The sequence below is a fragment of the Tupaia chinensis genome, unplaced genomic scaffold, assembly GCF_000334495.1.
Source record: "Tupaia chinensis unplaced genomic scaffold, TupChi_1.0 Scaffold000492_1, whole genome shotgun sequence".
Taxonomy (NCBI): Eukaryota; Metazoa; Chordata; class Mammalia; order Scandentia; family Tupaiidae; genus Tupaia; species Tupaia belangeri.
Window position 1 is genome coordinate 1,975,918 of NW_006160004.1, and position 6,750 is coordinate 1,982,667.

At 38.8% G+C, this 6,750-nt stretch overlaps 1 long non-coding RNA gene across 3 annotated transcripts in view; it reads right to left on the reverse strand.

The window, feature by feature from the left end:
• LOC102493165 (uncharacterized) overlaps positions 1 to 6,750 on the reverse strand; it is a 40,881-nt gene that overhangs the window by 23,131 nt on the left and 11,000 nt on the right. For all 3 annotated transcript variants that reach the window (XR_001370963.1, XR_335669.1, XR_335670.1), the window contains one exon: positions 2,221 to 2,409. This is a non-coding gene — a long non-coding RNA (uncharacterized LOC102493165). The remainder of the gene's footprint in view (positions 1 to 2,220; positions 2,410 to 6,750) is intronic.

Consider the following 6,750-nt stretch of genomic DNA (forward strand, 5'->3'; position numbering starts at 1 on the left):
ACAAACAAACAAAAAAACCCTGGATTTTGACAGAAAGTGGAAGAATATGGAAGATTTACTGCTGAGTGAAGCAAGCCAGGCTATGAAGGAGAGACACTGTATGTCCCCACTTAATATATACCGAGTGTCCGCACTCTATGACTGAAACTGACAGGCTAAAGGATGTACAAACACAAGAGATGGGTGTGAATGCCAGATGTGGCGTGTGTGGAGGAGTGGGGCCTGGGGAAAAACATTTGGAGGAGGGATACAGAGACTGCGTTGTTGAAACAGGGAAATAGTATTGTTATATTTTGATCAACTAGACTGGGGAGAAATGTTCACATATTGGAATGATCACCTTGTAAGCTAAATAATGTGATTGAATGTATTAAAAATGTAAATAAAATAAAATAAAAGTAAATAAATAAATTTATAAAGATCACTTTATTTTAGTATGTAGTTATTTTTGAAACCCATTCAAGATGTTTTTTTATAGTATGCATTTTCCATGAGTTTTCTGAAGATTTACAATAATTACCTTTTTTCCACTAGTGTCAGGAGATCCTCTTTCTCAAATCTTCATTGTGAGAACCTGGTGTGGCTCCTGGATGTTGAGTACACAAAAGTGTGGAGGCCCCCTTCAGAGGATGACCTCTAGGAGTTCCTTATACTCACATTAGCCTATCTGTTAGCCTCTAAGAGTATTTAAAATTGCCATGCTAGTGTTCCTACTAGTTTATGATTTCAGGGGCTTCTATTCCAGACAAGCAGATCTTGGGTTATTATTCTCTATGTTTGCTTGTCTTTCTGGATTTGGGGGGAGGTGACAATTTTTACTGTAACTTGATTTTCTGATGAGTTCAGAGGAAGTCATCAATTTTTCATTTGTTCAGCTTTTTCTTGTTTTAAGTGGAATATAATGATCTTCCAGTTCTTTACATGTCAGAGCTGAAAACAAAAGCCTCTAAGTTGTTATTTTCACATTTTCTTAATTAGTTTAGTTACTTACATGTCTAATGATTTTTGAAAGTTACATTAGAAGGAACCAGCAGGTGGTGTAGTAGTTAAGACCCTGGATTCTCATATGGTTGACCACTGTTTGAGTCCTTGACCCACTGGCTTAAAACTCATTTCAGATACTTGGGCATGTGAGCCCAAAATCCCAAGAGGAGAATGGAGGAGAAGTGATTACAGCATGGCTATCACCCTAGGGGGCGATTTCTCACTTTCTGTTTCTTTTCTTCTCTCTGTCTCTCTGGAGAGCACAAGTGCGTGCATCCTATAGCAAAAATCTCTCTCTTGAAAAAAGTTATATCATAAACATTGTATATAAATAACAGGTGTTGTAGATAGAGTCTTTGATCGTTAAAGCATCCTCCTTCCTCTTGTGAGCATATACAGTGAGGGACAGAGCACCTCAATTCAGTTTAGATTTTCTTTGACCAAGTCTGAATTACAATTTAAGTAAGATTCATTCCATACCTGGTAATTTCTTATTTCTTGGGAATAGTGCTCCTAGATTTTTGCTTTATCTTTCATACCATAATGTTCTGTCCTTCAGAGACTTTGAGTTTAACTCTTTCAGCTTTCACTTTATACAAGTTCAAAAATCTGACAAATATCTTGAGGACCACCAGTTAGATGCTTTTCACAGGCTCCTTCCCTCTTGTGGCAGGTTGTTGCCTATGGAAGTCTGGTAGAGATGCCATTTTGCTTTCATATCAACCCCCTTCATTGGGCATAACTTGCCCAGACTTTTAAAAGAGAAGTCTATTTCAATCCCTGACCCCCAAGAAGTTTAGAGTTTATATTTTAGCTTTCCCCTCATGCAGGCTCAAATATGTCCAGCGCCTTGAGAGTGAGGCCAGCTTTGATTTGCTCAAAATCCAAAGGGCTTTTCCCTTTAATGGTCTCCTCAAGTCTAGATTTCTGCAGGAAATCTGAATCTGTGTTTGTGTCTAGCTTTTCCAATTTCTAGCACTGCCACGGAGCTCGGCAGAGGCCATGGGGGAGATATGTTTATTTTGGGGACTAATGGAGCTCGGCAGAGTTCATGGGGGAGATATGTTTATTTTGGGGACTACACTGGTTTCCAAGCCATCATTCTAACCACAAGTGACTGACCAAAATCTACTAGTAGCATCCTTCATTTTGAGCCAAGCCTTATCTTTAACTCATGTCCAGAATTGGCAAATATGTCTAGAGAAGAAAACAGCAATTACTGCAATTATTATTTACCTAGAAGAAGCTCTTCTGTTGCCGAGCTTTCACTCTTCTAGTCGTCACCATTTCCATGTCTTGTTTGTGCTGATATAATAGAGTACCTAAGACTGTGTAATTTAATAAGAGAATTCATTTATTTTCTTACAGTTCTGGAGGCCGGGAAGTCGAAGGTCAAGATGCCAGCATACTGCGAGGTCCCTTTTGCTGTGTTGCCACATGGAGGAAGGCAAAGGAGCAAGAGAACAAGAGAGAGAACTCATTCCTGTGAACTCTGTTTATAATAGTACTTATCTATTCATGAGGATGAAGTCCTCATAACTTAAACACTTCTCATTAGGCTTTATTTCCCTGTATTTTCATATTGGGGATTAAATTTCCAACATATGAATTCTAGGGAACATTTCAAACCATAGCACCACAGCTTTCCAATCCCGTAAAAATATGAGTTGTGTAATTTATCTTTTTTTTTTTTTTTTAATGTAGTAGTATTAGTCTGCCATGCCCTACTACATCTGCTTTGAAGTAAATGACCTGGTTACTATTTTTTTAATAACAAAAATTAGAATTCTTTTAATTTGGCATTTACCTGTTTGTATCATCTCTCGTAATATCAGCAGTACTGTCTAAGTCTCATTTATTGGCTCATCAGATTAGCTGAATAAAAGCAATCTTCCCTATATGTTTAGTTTTGGACTGTCAAGAAGAGTAGAAATTCAATATTTGTATTTCAAACTTTGAAAGGTATAATAAACACATACATCTATGGTTCTATTGGGCATTTAAAGGAACACAGTAGAGGAGAATTCAGCATCCATAAAGAGGAGCAGAAACCACAATTAAAAAATTGTGCAATATTACATGAAGCAGAAGAAAACTGAAGTATCCTGTGGGGCACTTTAATTAGAGCCCAGAAAATTGCAATTTCTTCAGAAACAACAGAAAGAACAGGATAAAAACAGTGTAGATTCACATAGGACTACTTAGAAATATGGCAAAAAAATTATGCTGGAAATGGTAAACAGGGGAGAGAAACTCAGAAATTAAAGAAAAAAGAAAAGTAACTTCAAAAAAATCTCAAATATTTTAACATTATATAATACTAATTAGGTCAGCATGTTGCAGAAGGAAAAAAACCACTTTAATGTTTTAGTATCTTGGGTAAGGATGCAAGTTATCAAGTAATTGGAAAAACTGTGAAACAAGTGGTCTATATAATTTCAAACTGGTTGGAATGCAAACTAGACACAGGGAAGGCAATGGTATGTGTCTTTGACTAAAAACAGATCTTAGCTCATTTTGGGGGTTTCCTATAGTTGACATGACTGTCGAGGTGCATTACACACATATGTAGGTACTTGTGGGGTGTGCATATACACACAAACAAAGGGTGAAGAATGGTGTGTCACTAGTTTTATACATAGATATGGACACTTTCATTTCCAAATATGAATTCTGACATATATGTCTATAAAATTAGGAGTGTCAGGGGACAGAGTGTCTACCATTAATAATGCACTAGCAAATTCAAGGCCTATTGGGATACCTCGTTGGGACAGAAAAGGGTATATTCTGGAGTCAGACTTGAGTTCAGATCCTGGCACCACACACTTAACAAATGGATGAACAAGTTTTTCATCTTACTGAGCTTCAGTCTTCTCATGTGTAGATAATCTCGAATTCTTAAGATCTTGGTGGTCATTATATTAGTAGTACATGGTTCATACCAAGCACAATGCTGGGTATCTAGTAGGCATTCCATAAATGATAGCTCTTATGATGCACAGAGAACAAGAATTACAGTTGGTAGGGGCATGGCTAGAAAGGTGATGTTTCACTTGAGGGAAGAGGGACAGTGATGGCATGTGGACCAAATGAAGTCATTTGAAGATTAGTGGTAAAGAAGCATAGTCAGAAGATGAAAGAACCTGCTGTTGGCATTTGAAGGAAGCATGGGTTCTGGGTAGAGAAGAAAGATAGCAACCAGCTCACGATGCAGGTGGGGAAATGTGATCAGTTTGTGAATTTATGTCTTCTAGATTCTTTCAAGATATGATATTGACTTTTCACCAGTCACAATGCAGTTGCAATAAATATAGGAGTCCTGGATTCCTACCTGTGCCTGGGTTCCCATTGTTACCTCCTGTGAAATTATAGTGTAAATCAGTTAAAAGATTTATGTGTGATCTAATCCTGCTCCCAGTAAAGACTACATGTGACTTTTGACACACCACTCAACTGCTTTGTTTTCACCACCTTTATTTGTAAAATGAGGAGTTAAGGTCATTGCAGACCTTTATAAGTCTTAGAGTCTATTTTGTTAAAGCTGAAGAAATATTTGATAATTTTTAAACAAAAGATGAAATAAGCAAAACACTGTTCAAGTATAATATGAGACAGGAGACAAGACAAATTACTAATGACTGTGATAAGCATGCAAAGGAAACAATGGAGGGGTCTCAGTGGGCTGCAAGCCAGACACACATTTTTTTTTATCAGGGCACTGCTAAGATGCAGAGAAGATTCGAAGTTGGGGGCAGGGAGAAGGGACAATTCCAGCTTGTACAATAAAGTTCAATAACCCTTTTATGGGGCTAGAACTCAAGGAGGAAAAAGAACTAACTAAGAACCTAGTACTTGTATGTAGAAAAAAGTCATGGTTGCTTCCTCCTTGACTAAAGAGTCACCACACAGAGAGGTTTAGAATGTGACTCACTTGGGAACCAGCAGTTAGCGTAATGGCTATGTCCCTGAACTCCCACGTATCAACCACGGTTCACATCCTGGACCTGGTGGCTTAAAACTCATGCCGGGTGCATGTGCGTGCGTGCCCAAGATCCCGAGAGGAGAATGGAGGAGAAGGGATTGCGGCGTGACCATCCCCCCTGGGGGGTGATTTGTCGCTTTCTGTCTCTATGTCTCTCTCTCTTTCTGGTGAGCACACACGCCCTATAGCAAAAACCTCTCCAAAAAAAAAAAAAAAGAATGTGACTCACTTTTACTTCTCTGGCTGGAGGATTTTTTTTCTCCCTCTATTTTTAGCCTCTGGCCAGAGATGATTGGGCTTGCTGAGTGACTGGCCTCTTAATTAAATTTACTGATGAAGGAAACATTTTGTGCTTAGTCAAACAGTGGATAAGGACAAGGTCTGGGAGCACACCAGCGAGACAGAACAAACCCACTTCTAATGAGGTCAGAAAAAGAATTCCAAGGAACATCAAAAAGAAGTTGGTCAGGGGAAGGACTCAGCAAACTTTCAGGAGCAGAAAGTTCTATATGTGACCCTTCATTAAGAAAAGATGCTGGCTATGCACAAGACTCAGGCTAAGGGCTGGGCCCTGCCCAGAAATTGGAAAATCAGAGACATGCCAAGAATTTAAGAATTTGCACTCTAGAGTTTGAATGCAGGCTTCCTAAGGTGATTGGACTTTCCTCCCTCACCTGACCCATTCAATAATTAGACAGTGCCTGTTTCTTAAACAGTGTGTTTAGGTCAAAGTGATGAATAAACTGGGATCCTAATGCTCTCTGGGCATAAAAAGAGAAAAAAAAAATGATCCTACAGTTCACTCTTTTCTCTTTGACTTTTCCATCCAATGAGGAATAATCAGAATTGTTGCAAAGTAGTGGTAACCAGAGTCCTCTGAAGAGCTGTAGGAAAGCTATGTAACGAAGAATTGCTGCAGTTTGTTCTTACTTTATTCCCCATTGTGGGAGATGGATACTAAGGTGATCCCCTCATGATCTCTCTCTCCTGGTGCTCATTTCTTTCTGCAATCCCACTCCGCTGAATTTGGGTAGGCTTGCAACTAGTCAACAGAACATGGCAAAGGTAGTGGGATGGTTCTCCCATGATTACTTTGTGTTATGTAAAACTTGGTCTTGGAAACAGTCTCTCTTGCTCAACTGTGGACCTTGAAGAAGCAATATGTCATATTGTGGACCACCTTTGGAGAGGAGCATGGAGCAGGAAACTGTGTATAGGCACCTTTAGAGGTTGTGAACAGACTACAGCCAACAGTCTACAAGGAATGGCACCCTTCATTCCTGAAGTCACAGGAAATGAATTCTTCCAAACACATATAACTGTGTGGAGGCAAATTCTTCCCCTATCCAACTTGCAAATGAAAACAGAGCTCAACCACCACCTTGAATGCAGTCTTGTGAAACCCTGAGCAAAAGACTTAGCTGAATGGCTGAATGGTGCATGGACTCCTGAACAACAGAAACTGAGATGAGGAATGATTTTATATATATATATATAATCAATTATTTAATTAAATTCATGGCAAAAAATTTAGAACATTAATTTGTGAGGATAAACTGTCTGTAAGGGCAAACATGAATTGCAGGTAGCCCTGGAGTTGAGAGACAGCTTTGATTTTTGGTAAAATTTGTGGGTCCACAGTTTTCTCATCAAATGTGCTCTGCCCTATAATCTCATATTTTTTCTTCTCTCTGTGGAAGATCTCACCTTTCTGGTGTCTGGGTTTCCACAATGTCTTTTTCTTTTTCTTTTTTTTTTTTTTTTTGGGGGGGTTTTTTTTT